The 13,223-nt window shown below is 35.9% G+C and overlaps 1 non-coding gene across 1 annotated transcript; it reads left to right on the top strand.

Annotated features, from left to right (window-relative positions):
- Positions 1–11,741: 11,741 nt before the first annotated feature.
- Positions 11,742–11,814, top strand: TRNAV-UAC. The gene has a single exon. It is a non-coding gene; the product is annotated as a tRNA-Val (tRNA).
- The last annotated feature ends 1,409 nt before the right edge of the window (positions 11,815–13,223 follow it).

The following is a 13,223-nucleotide window of genomic DNA, read 5'->3' as shown; positions in this document are numbered from 1 at the left end:
GGGTACGTAAATGGTTCGCCCGTCGGTGGTGGGGGTTGGGAATCTGCAAGTGGCAAATTTCCTAGTGCTGGAAAGTCAACACTACCTAAGTTTTGTGATTGAGTAGCAATATTCAGCTTACATACCTTCTGAAACCAACTGAAATAATCATACTCATTTTCTGGTTGTTGGATCAAATCATCAGCTTCTTCCCAAGGTTTTCCATTGTTTATCAACTTTATCCAATAATCCTGTGAAATTAGTGAAGTTGGAAACGGGTTGATAGCTTGTACCTTTTTTCCTTGTAGCCGAAACAGATGTCTTTCTCCGTAGTACCAAATACCCTAACCAATAACTGGATTGTAAAACACAAGTCGCTTAAGGCTCATCTGTAGCATGTTTTGTGCCGTTGGTTCATGGAACTCATTAAGGTCTGAATACGGCATTGACGTAATGTTGAGACTAGTTCTGCACAGTTATTGCATCCTTTGCATAACAGCGACATTTTGACCATCATTAATCTGACCAATCCAATTATCAGCTTTGTAATTGTACATGACTGAAAAAATTAATCGTTTATCGTGAAGATCAGGTTCGGCGACAGTAAAGTAAGTATACCACCAATACTGAAAAATAACATTGACGAAAATTGATATGTTACTACATTCGCCACTAGTTTGACAACTCGGTAATAAATCTAATAAATAGTTCTTACCTCCATTATGACCCAAAATCCATTTAAGCAATCTTTCTTCTTACTTGAGCAATCACTGAGACACATGTATAGCTCAGCTAAAATTGCAGAACCCCAATCATAATTTGGTGATTTAGTCAAATCTTCTAAAGATTCTAGAAAACCAATTAATGACACTGATCTACCATTGGGAAAAAAACTTGACCTAACATCCATAATACAAAAATACGTTCAAGCTCGGGATAATCTTCAGCTCTGTTTATCCCCTTGCTATGATAACGGGTCAAAAAAGCCTTCAACCCAGACACTCTTAATCCAAATGAGTGTATCTGTCTTGATTCTGGTTTTCCTTCAGTATCATTTGCGCACAAGGGTAGTAATTCTTTCCGTTTTCCTTGTGATATCCACTTTAATTGGTTAAATTGTACTTTGTCACCCTCACTTTTAATTCCAGTCAACATATACAAATCTAATGGTGTGAACCCTAAAACAACATGGTCATAAAATTAAAGTTTGTATGTGGTACCAAATATGCATCAATTCTAAGTAATTGAATCTCTAAAAATTAAAATGAGTGTTTCTGAATTAAAAATTAAACTATTGAATGGAAGAAATATAAATTACCATACTCGAAATCCTTGAAAAAAAATGTATTTGAAGTGTTCCACCAACGTTCACAAAGAACTCGCACAATTTGAGTCCGATGGTTTTTGCCTTTCATGAAATATAAACGCTGCCAAGGATATCTTCTCAAAGATTCTTGAACAGGTTGGGGGAGTAACTCATAAATTTCGGTTAGCTCAAACCACCTACCTCTTACTTTGGGTAAAAGAACTCGCTCGGGATGGTTAGATAAATGCGTAGATGTTACACCAGCTCCAACCAGTTGCCTAACATTTGTGAACTCTTGCTCTTTATTCTGAACCCATACAACATCACTATCTGCAACAGCTTTTCATGTTTCTTTTCCTTTGTCTACTTGTTTTACTACTATTCATTTTTAAGAAATCGCTATGGTCTGATCTCTAGAGGAGAAAGAAGAAAAAAGAATTTGTGAATGGGAAACTGAATGGAATGTGGTATTTATAGACGGTGGAGCACCGACCGTGAACGGTGGAGACTACACCGCTAACGGTGTAAACAACACCGACCGTTAGCGGTGTAGTCTCGACCGCTCGGTGGAGACTCGATCGTTTAGTTTATTTCCCATCGCAGAATAGATACTCTAATTGTTGATCAGTCATTTACTCCTTTGATTACATCGTTCTAAATTTTATTTATGAGTGCCTTCTTTTAGTTCTAAATGAGAATATAAAGAAGGGAAATTTATATCATAAAAAATGTGTATGAATGGGATTGTTGGACTAATTAGGGAATCATCTTTCTTTTTTTCTTTTCTTTTTCGATCATCCTGTTTACTATTTAAGAATTTTTTTGCACTTGGTTTTCTAATGGTGTTAATATTTTTTGCTGCACATATGTAGTACGTTTCCAATGAAAACCTAGATGGAGAAGCCTGTATAGTTAAGAAGATACTGGGTCAGTTGATTATAAAGTAATAAATTGGCGATCCCACTGATTACAAGTAATAGTCTGCAACATACTCGCAAACAATTGAAATACAAAAGCAAAGAAAGATGATTATCTCTGCGTCAAGGATAAGGCTAACCAAATTCGTGGTATCTTTGGTTTGAAGTTTAAAATCTATAGTCTTATTTGTCTTTGAAACAAGTTTATGACTGGATCCAAATCTCCTAGACTATGCTTGAAACTTGAAAGTTTTGCTTGGAAGTGTGTAGGAAACTCACAGGTGTTTAGATAATTCCTATTTGTTTTGGTATTTTATCGAATCTGGCATTATTTGTATCTTCTTCTCTGCTTTCGTTCTTATCTGTATTGCGGTGTTAATACAGCAAATGACATTTGAATCTCTTACTTCTGGTGGGTAAAAAACTGAAAGGGCGTGGGTTGGGTTGGGAAGGATCAATGAAACATAACTTTTGGTTTCAACAATTGTTACGTTTACAACTTATCCTTGGAGATACGCTTATGGTTGATTTGCCGTACTTTGATATTTGCGTTCCCAACATCCCTTATCAAATCTTTTCTCTTCTCAATATTAAGTTACTCAAGTTACTTGCACATTGACCTTTTTTTAGGTGTGTAGCTGTTATGTTTCAAAGAGAATTAACAATGAGATTGGTAGCCCAGCCAGGAGATAATCTCTGAAGAATAGCATTTGTCTCATGGTGTTACATTTACACCTTTTGTTGAAGCTTTCCAAGAATGGATTTGCCTGCAGTGCATGGGATCTTGCAAAAGAATGGGTACAAGGGCGATGAAGGGATAGTGAATGACATTGGTGGTGCATGCTTAAACTCTCGGGACTGTTACTAAATTCATCATATCATTTTCTGTAGTGAAGAATGTTGCTTACCAAGTGCCAATTAGTTTTCAAGGGGACATATGCGTGTCAAAGCTAGTTTTAATTCAGCATCAGCTTGGGACTTTAGCCTTTATGATAGAAGCAAAATGCACCTTGGATATGGGTAAGACCCTAAGTTATAGTAACCTCATTTACATTCTCATATTCATAAAGACTTATTCACTGGATGAAAAAACACGGAAGAAAATCATCCGTCAGGTTCAAAGATTTCAACCCTAATTTTCCTCCCTTCCATCTCGGTGTTAATTTGGTGTTTCTGAAGAAAAGAATTAGTGGAAATTGGTTTATTACAAAACGAATTTCAACCCTAGATCTGGTTTGTTCCGTAGCTATTTGTTCTCTGAGAACTCTGAACCCTATGATATGTTCTTTTTTTTTTTTTTGATTTCTCTTCACCGGCTTATCTAATTCTTCACGAGAATTGATTTTGAATACAAATGTCTGTCTCGAGTACGTGGAATCTGATGTTGAAAGTAACAAGTCAGTCTTTTTATATAAAGGTATTCATGTGTATTCTTCTTCCGATTAATTTATTTTTTTAGTTCTATTTAATTGCATATCTATTTAGGGGACTAAACCATTAAATTTAGGGTATTAAGGTATTAGATTGGCGTCTCTGCCATCAACCGTTGCTGGGGATGATGCTACTCCTCTACCCTCTACTTCTTCACATGCTTAATAGGGGATGTACAAAGACCAGAAGAACATACTATAACACATAGAAAATTGATGAGCTTGCAATTGATGCTCATTCTAGGAAGATGATGTGATTGTTGCTGTGTTAATAAACTTGCCTCTGATAATTTGTGACTGTAGAGTAAAAGCTTGATTTAATTGAACGCCCGGTATGAATTTGATCTAATTTGGGTTTGTTTTGTTGTGTGGAAAAAGAGGTATTATGGTTGTCAATTGCAAGTTTTGACTGTGATTTGTCAAGAACAGAAATCTACTTTAAGGGATTCTTACAACTGCAAGATTTCTTGTTTTGTTTGATCATGTAAGCTTTATTTGCAGTGCGGAAATAAAGTGGCTTGATTAGTTGTTGTAATTTCGAATCGTAGAGTTACTCCTTTAGATGGTTTCTAATAAACTTTGTAAGATTGTTGCAATTTAGGGCCTTAGGTTTAGGCAACGACAGTAGAAAACCTATGTAATAAGTTAGAATTTGTCCTTATTTTTTGTTTTTATTTTCACTCTTTATTTGGAGTATGTCATTGTGTTTTAATTTTGATATTTTGAATAGCTAGGTAATTTTTTTTTTGATCGGTCAAATAGAAATTTCATTGAAAAGAGGCACTTAGGGGTACCTTAACCCAATGATTACAACCGAACAAAAAAAAGGGAACCGAAAGGGGATTCGGCTACCCAAATAAAAACCACAATTTTTTTTTTCTGACGGAGGTCGGTATAATGAATCCCATTGAGAAATCACCATATTTGCCGTAAGGCCCAACATTTTTGTATTTGATTCGGTCTAAAAGAACGCTTGCAATTTGATATCTCTAATGAGGCTTGCCAAAGTTTTTTTTCTTTTTCCGAAGGTTCTTGCATTTCGGTCTTTCCATATACACCACCATATAGCAACCGGGATGTTATTCCATATTCGACTAAATGTTTTGTCTCCCCAATTAAACTTCCAAGTCTTTATAGATGTAATGACATTGGGGTCATATGACCATCCAAATTGACACCCTTCAACAAAATAGTCCCATATTCTTCGAATTCTCCAACAACCATAAAACAAATGCATACTTTATTCGTCCTCTTCCTCACAAAAACGACATACACTAGAGACATCCATACCTCTTCGTAAAAGTTTATCTGCCGTCATTACTCGATCATGAGAAAGAAGCCAAATAAAAAAATTGATTTTGTGAGGGTAATCATTACTCCATACAATATTGGATGGATAATCCGGCTCGCCTTGATCGTCGTTGACTTTAATTCCATCCTTTATCGTATATTGACCATGATCACTACCAACCCAAATTCGGGTATCCATAACCCCTTCTTGAATAGAGATGGAAGAAAGAAGATTTGATATTGATAACACTTCACTTGAAATGGTTTGAGAGTAATTTTTGCCTAGACATAAACGTCCACCTTACACCATCTTCCCTAACGTCGTACATACTAGCCACCACAAACTCCTTGGTCCTTGAAGCTTCATACGCCAAAGGAAACATATCACATAATCTTCCTTCACCAAGCCAAGAATCTTCCCAAAATCTAGTTTCCTTACCCGCTCCAATCTTGAATTTTATACTTTTATTAAAATCTTCAAGCTCTTTATAGATATTAAACCACAAGCTACCACCTTTCGATCCTTTGGGTTGGAGAGTTTCCCAACCGGTAAATGTTTCGCCAAATTTTTCAACCATTATCTTCCTCCACAACGCATCTTTCTCCACGCCAAAGCGCCACCACCATTTTTTTTTAGCAAAGCCGAGTTCACTTGCTTAGTTCTTCTTATACCAAGGCCACCTTTTTCTTTTGGTTTTGACGACAATTTCCAACCAATATTGTGAATTGTTTTCTTATTTTGATCATCCAATAAGAAATTTCTCACAACTCTATCAATTTTCTTAGTTATGGAGCAAGGAGCAAGAAAAATAGAGAGATAATAAATGGGAAGACTAGCTAAAACCCTTTTGATGAGAGTTAACTTACCTCCTCTTGCTGTTGTTTTTCCATTCCATGAAGTTACTCTTTTCCCACAAATTTCAAGTGTTTTTCCCCATTTTTGAGTGCCTTCTACCTTGTCTCCCAATGGGAGGCCAAGATATATGCTAGGAAAACTCGCATACTTGCATCCTAACATGTTAGCATAATTTTCAACTTCATCCTCGACCGCGACTCCAAATAAGCTACTTTTAGAGATATTTATCTTCAAACCCGAAGTTGAATCGAAACAAAGAAGAAGGTAGCGAAGGGAATCAACTTGTTCTCTCTTAGCATCAAGAAAAATGATAGTATCATCGGCAAATTGCAAGTGATTTATTTTTGTTCCCCTCTCCTTGACCCAAAAACTCGAGATTTGATCATGTTCTTGTGCTTTGCTCAACATACAACTTAAGACTTCACCAACAATAGTAAAAAGAAAAGGAGAAAGAGGGTCTCCTTGACGAAGTCCCTTTTCACTACCAAAGTAACTGGAAGACGATCCGTTAACAAGAACAGAGAATTTTGAGAATGTTAAGCAATTTCTAATCCAAGCCCTCCATACCCCACCAAACCCAATTTTGAATAAGATTTCATTTAAAAAGTTCCAATTCACATTATCAAAAGCCTTTTCAAAATCAAGCTTGCAAACCAACCCCGGTAATTTTTGACGAAGTCTAGAATCCACACATTCGTTTGCTATCAATACCCCATCAAGAATTTGTCTTCCTTTAATAAAACTAGATTGAGTTGTTGAGATTAGAGTAGGAAGATATACCTTTAAACGCTCCGCCAAAACCTTTGAAATGATTTTGTACACACTCCCAATAAGGCTAATTGGCCGGAAATATTTTACTTCCTCTACACCCGCCTTTTTATGGATAAGCGCAATAAAATTATTTTTCAATGACGAATGAAGAACATTGTGATCATGAAATTCTTCGAAAACCCTCATCAAATCTTCTTTTAGGAAATCCCAACAAACAATAAATAACTTCATAGGAAATCCATCCGGACCCGGAGCACGATGAATTCCCAAATCTTTAATTGAATCCTTGACTTCTTCTTCACTAAAAAGTCTCTCCAACCAAAGATTTGGATTCTCATCAATACGTTTTAGACACATGTTTTTGATTCTTGGACGATTGTTTGAAATTTCTTTAAACGCCAACTCAAAATGATTTGCAATTCCCATCTTGATTTCTTCCTTGTTTCCGGTCCAATGTCCATTGATACGAAGGTTGTTGATGTTGTTAAAAGCTCTATGACCTTTCACCACTCGATGAAAATGTTTGGTGTTACGATCGCCATCTCTAAAATATCTAATTCTTGACTTTTGCCTCAACATTATGCTTTGACGACGATGAGCCACCTCAAAATCCACTTTAGCCGTCACTAGCATGTCTTCTTCAATTTCGTTAAGACCCCTCTCATCATCTATATCATCCAATTCTTTCAACTTAACAAGAGCCGTGTCTAAAGCCCTATCAATGCTCCCAAAGACATCTCTATTCGACACCTTCAACTTCTCCTTTAAAGCGTTTAACTTCTTTGCAAAACATTCATCGGCCGTACCTACAAAAGAAAACGATTCCCACCATTCTTGCATTAAAGGGATTATGTTAGTACCTTCAAGCCAAGCTAATTGAAATCGAAAAGGACAAGCCCCCAATCCGAGTTCAATGAGCATAACTCAATAGGAAAATGATCCGAAAAAGGTCTAGCAAGGCGCTTGAAGATAATATTTGGAAAATGATCTTCCCAATCCGACGAGAAAAGAATACGATCGATCTTGCTCTTTTTGTTAGGGGATTATGTTAATAGCTAGGTAATTAACTGCGAGTTTTTTTTTCTTTCCAGGTACGTGTCAACGTATCAAACAGTGACATGGTGGACATACTGGTGACATAGAGGCAACTATCTTCGCTTGCAAGGCTGCCTATCAAGATGTTAAGGTAATGCTTTTTGATTAATTATTTTTCTAAACAGTAACTAGCTTCTTCAGAAAAATTATTCTCTTAACTGTTTGATATGAGAAAAATTAGTCTCTTAACTAGCTTTTTCAGAAAAAATATTTTTCGAAAGGCTACCATGTCTCTGCAAAGTTTCTCTGACAATTCCAATGAGTGTGATAATCTGATAAGTAACACATCCTTCAATTGATAATCGTTCTGTGTACAGCGAAGGGAAGGTACAATATTCTTCAGTTTCAGTTTTGTTATCAACTCTTTGATATCCTTGATGAACAATCCACTTATTGTTTTTGGTTGTTTTTTAAAATTTACTCGAGGTTGGCAACCCCAAAACACATGAAAGAGCAGCTGGAGAAAGCCTAAATATATTAATGTTGCACCTCCTACTCCAAGGTTTGATCTTTTACTCAATTACACAGTTTTATTCATATGTATAAATGCAATGTGGTGGGCATATAAGGTCGGCATTATTTGAGAAGTATCCATGTTCAATTAAGTAGTTAAAAAATAAAAACAAAGCCTCGATTTTCCAAAATTTTGGATACAGTAGGGTGGTTTTTTCTTGCTCTTTCTTACTTTTTTATCTGCTGTGTCAAAGTATATGACACGACAAATGATCAGAACATCACATTTATTGAGAGGCGAACAGGAGCTCCACACCCTGATCTCTGTCTACCTCACTTAGATTCGCAGGTCTGTAAATAGTACACGTCCTAGCTTATAATTCCGAGAAAGAGGATGGAGAAAAATAATTTAGTAGCAATGTTCTATCACGCCATGTGATTCTTTGTCATATTCATGTACTGAAAGTGCTAAAGAATTAATCATAAGCACTCGAATGCAACACTGATATGATGTTCTTCACATGCTTAATAAGGGAATGCACAAAGACCATAAGTACGTACAGTCACATGGAAAATTGATGAGCTCGCAACTGATGCTCATTGTAGGTAAATGCTGTGGTTATTGTTGTATTAATATACTTCCATCTGATAGTTTCTGACCGTAGAGTAAAACCTTATTTGTTTGAATGTTATTCTAGGTATTGCTTTCATCTAATTTGTTTTAGTTCTGTTGTGTGGATTGCAACAAGGTATTAAGTTTGTCAGTTGCACAAGTTTTGACTGTGATTTCTCAAATACAGAAATCTACTCCAAGGGATTCTTACAACGGTGAGTTTTCTTGCTTGAGCAGTTAAGTTTACTTGCAATTGAAATATAGAGTGGCTTGATTTATTGTTGTAATATGCATCGGTCTAGCTTCAATGGTAGTCTGAATTGGTAATTCCATTTCGTTTATTGTATTACACAAACGTCAAGCTCACCACAGATTTTGGTGTTGTAATTGTGGAAGTTTACCCTTGCGTTTCTCTTATTATGATGTTGATTTTGATGATTTTGTTGTTTTTGGGTTACTATAGCAGGTCCAACATGCTCAGGTTGTGTAAGTCGTGATGGTGGGGAACAAATTGCAGTTCTAATGTTTGTGAACAAGATAAATGTTCAGAGTGAAGGAAAAACGAATTTGGAACTATGTGCTAATTCAAGACCTCCATCTCAGTATCCAAGCAAAGACGATGCCGAAATGGATGAAAGAGAGATGAGATGCTTGGGAATCTCCAAAGCAAACAAAGGGAATATTCCAGGAACAAAGCCAGGTGTACATTGTAGGTGAGGCACACAAGATGTATTCGTATTTTACTTTTATTGCTTTCCCCATCTGCAAGTTGCATATATTGGCAAATATCCTCTCATTGCCTCGACAAACTCCCAAGGTGAAAATCCTAAGTTGATTTAAGTTATCATGCATAAATATAACTCATTTACAATAGGCAAAATAAAGATTGTTCAAAGAATATAACTTCTCCTGCTAACTTTAAAGATTTTAGCTTCTCCTGCAAGCATATGGTAACAACCCACACAGTGTGATGCTTTATGATATTTTGTTTCATTATATATGATGACTGTCAGTAATCAACTGAGGTGAACTTGAGGCGTGATCCCCAACTTGGATACTAAGATGGATTAGTGTGGATTATAGATTATAACAGCCAGCAATGAGTTCCTTGCTTGGTGTCCTTCAGAAACAGGACCTCACCTCCCATGCAGGCCCCTTAAGTCTCGCTGTAAGCATGTCACCGCATCTCAATCATACATCTCAGTCTAGCCACTCTAAGCGAAACATATTTTGAGATGAACTTTTTTTTAGGTCTTTGAAAGTTCGAGCATTGTAGAAAGAGAAAAAAAATGCCCTTTCCAAGACACTTATATGTTATCTTCATCAAACGACTACTATCTACTGTTACAGATGCATACATAAAATAATTGAGGTCTACATAAAATAATTGGTAGCAAACTTTCAATGAAACGTAACTTACTGATCTTTAAGTATTCTTTACTTTTTTTTTCTTTTTCTTTTTTTTTCCCATTTTTGGAGGTATAACTAATTATAATCCACAGTTTCTATTCGAGCTATATTGGGCAAGGTAGAGTTGAACTGTAATTATTTTAATCTCGAATTGTGAAACTGTTGTTTCGTTAATAAGGAGAGGTTATGTTAACAAGAATGTTTGTTGTGACTATATTAGAAGAGTTGTCTGTGATTTATAAGCAAAGAGATATCCTGTTGATTCGTGGAAGTTTCAATATGAATCATTCTTACTATTCTTACTTACTGCACAATTGGATTTGCACCTACAACCAGTATGTAAGCACACACTTCCTCTCTTACTTTGAAATGGTTACTTGATCCACTGGCAGAGTTGTCTTCTTAATCATTTGACCCTTTTTTAAAACAAAATTGTGCAGGTTCCTCCAGCAGTTTTGGCACTGTTTAGTATTCATCAAATGTCTTTATCTCTTTTCTGATTCATAGCAGCACCTGGAAAAACGACAGTTGTTGCGAACACGTTGGGTACCTTCACCTTGCTATCAGTTTTTGTGCTGAAGGTAAAGGCTCCATATATGTAAATGTTTTAGTAGTTGCATTACACGTTTAATTCAAGAATTAAGGAATCATAATGAGAATAAAAAATAGATTGTTAGTGTTGACGATTTAGAAGTATTGTAAATTTCACATTGTTTAAAGTTGCAACGTATATTATCTTCCTCCATTCAGTTACAATCTGCCGGTCCTCAATCGGCTTTTACCATCATATATACATCTCTCTCAGGTAGTCATTGCCACATTTGTTGCAAGAAGACAACTCTCAGAGTTTTGATGATCTGTTGCCTTTTAAAATGATGTCGGATATGTTTGTTTTTCTGCAAAATAGCGTATTCTTCCAATACTACATTGAGCCTGTGGTATATAGCTCATCCGAGTTGCGGGCCAAAATGAGGATAAAATCTCTACTCTTTTTAAATCTTGAGAAGATGTTTCTAGGTAATATCTTTCTTAGATAAAATGATGGTATGTATGGATTAAGATCGAATAATTTGTTCTTCTGATAATGATTTCAACTGAAAGATGAGCTCAATTTTGTTTCGTAGATGAGGGAGATTTTTTTTACTTTTTTATTTTAGAACTGATTGGTCTGAGGTGAAGCAATTGGAGATGCTGAACTTTAGGAGAATGCTTCCGATGAATTGGAACTTCAGTTTTGAAGAACAACTTGATGCAAGGTAGGACAACTTGGTTCTTTTATCTAATTTTGTAATATGTTTTTGCAGGTTGAATCACTTCTGCTGGAAACTTAAGGGATTAATTGTGCTTTGTATGTAGTTGCATCAAAAAAGTGTCTATGACTCTTCCGATTGTTTTCTATAGGGTTGCACTACACGTGTACTATAGGAGACCCTTGTTGCAAAGCTGTCTTGAAAGGAGAAGACTTGAAGGTAACGGAATTTCATTAATAGTTGAAAAACATCTCATTTTGCGATTAGTAGGTGAACTTCTCCATAAGGTTAATTTGATTTTAGATAGCAAAAAAGTTCAGGCTCTACTTTCTGAAAGGAGTAAGAATTCTAAGTGTTAACATAGCTTACTTGCCATCTTAGCTCAATTGGTAGAGCACTTGGTTTACAATCATGTAGCTGTGGGTTCGATTCCCATAGACGGCACAAAAACCATGTAATTAGTTTCTATATATTAGCATAGTAGTGACAAATCTATGAGTTGTTTGGATTCTTTCATGATGTTGTAGATATATTCCTTCTTCAAATGATGAATTTTACTTCTTTTTTTGTTGTTGTATGTTTTGTATAACTGAGTCTTAAGCTCGGTAGAACTTCTTATTTTGATTCTGCAAGTTTTTGTTTGATTGTATCAAAAGAAATCAAGTTGCATTCCTGCAAGGTTTAGCATTTTCACTTGCCGGTTTACGTGGGGAAAGAAATCTGCATCATCACTCTTCAGTTCTAATGTTATGAGTTTTATCGACATAAAGTATTTATCTCAGGTTATAAGATTTGTGGAATACTTGAATGTCTTAGCTGGACTACTGCCATTTTTTAAATCACGATAATGCATGTCAATTAGTTGGTTTTCAACGTTGGCTTGTGAACTGTTATTTCGTGTATATATATGACCATGTAAATCTTCTCTGCCTCACGGTTGTTGAAAGTGTTTACTGTTGATCAGTAAACCGTGGAAATATTCATGTCAGAAATCTTCTTATACATGAAAAGATAGTTGAAAAAGCGGGGGTCTAACAACACCACCCAATATTTCGCTTAGCAACTTGTATGGACTAACTCCGAAACACTTACTAGAGAATCAACTAGACAATCAGACTCAATATAGAAGTATCTCAAGGAGTTAATATCTCTATCTTGATTTGATTTTTACTCAAGCTAAAAACAATAGCGAGTCTTTATCAAATACAAGGAATAACTTGGACGGTACCAAAGATCAATGTCCAAGGATCAATCAATTTCAATCAACAACCAAAGGTTGGATTTCCAATTGATGATAACGAACGCACAACCTGTATTATTTCAATTATATAAAATATAATGCGGAAAAGAAATAACACATACACCAAAAAATTTCTTAACGAGGAAACCGCAAATGCAGAAAAACCCCGTGACCTAGTTCAGATTGAATACACATTGTATTAAGCCGCTACAGACACTAGCCTACTCCAAGCTAATTTCGGAATGGACTATAGTTGAACATCAATCAGTCTCCCACTAATTCAAGGTACAGTTGTACTCCTACGCCTCTGATCCCAGCAGGATACTACGCACTTGATTCCCTTAGCTGATCTCACCCACAACCAAGAGTTGCTGCAACCCAAAATCACAGACTTGATAATAAACAGATCTGTCTCACACAGAAACGTCTATCAAAGGATAAATCTCTCTCCCACAGATAAACCTCCCGATATCTCTTGATCAACAAACTTCGAAAACTTCGGTTCAAGCAAAAAATGGTTATGTAATCTAAACTCTCATTTCAATCATTGAGACATTCTCAGAGGACGCTATGTAGTCGTTATTCACAGACCGATTCACGTCAGAGCAATTCT

This window comes from Papaver somniferum, unplaced genomic scaffold, assembly GCF_003573695.1.
Source record: "Papaver somniferum cultivar HN1 unplaced genomic scaffold, ASM357369v1 unplaced-scaffold_65, whole genome shotgun sequence".
In the NCBI taxonomy this organism is placed as follows: Eukaryota; Viridiplantae; Streptophyta; class Magnoliopsida; order Ranunculales; family Papaveraceae; genus Papaver; species Papaver somniferum.
The sequence above is the reverse complement of the archived record's forward strand: the minus strand, read 5'-3'. Positions and strand labels throughout refer to the sequence as shown.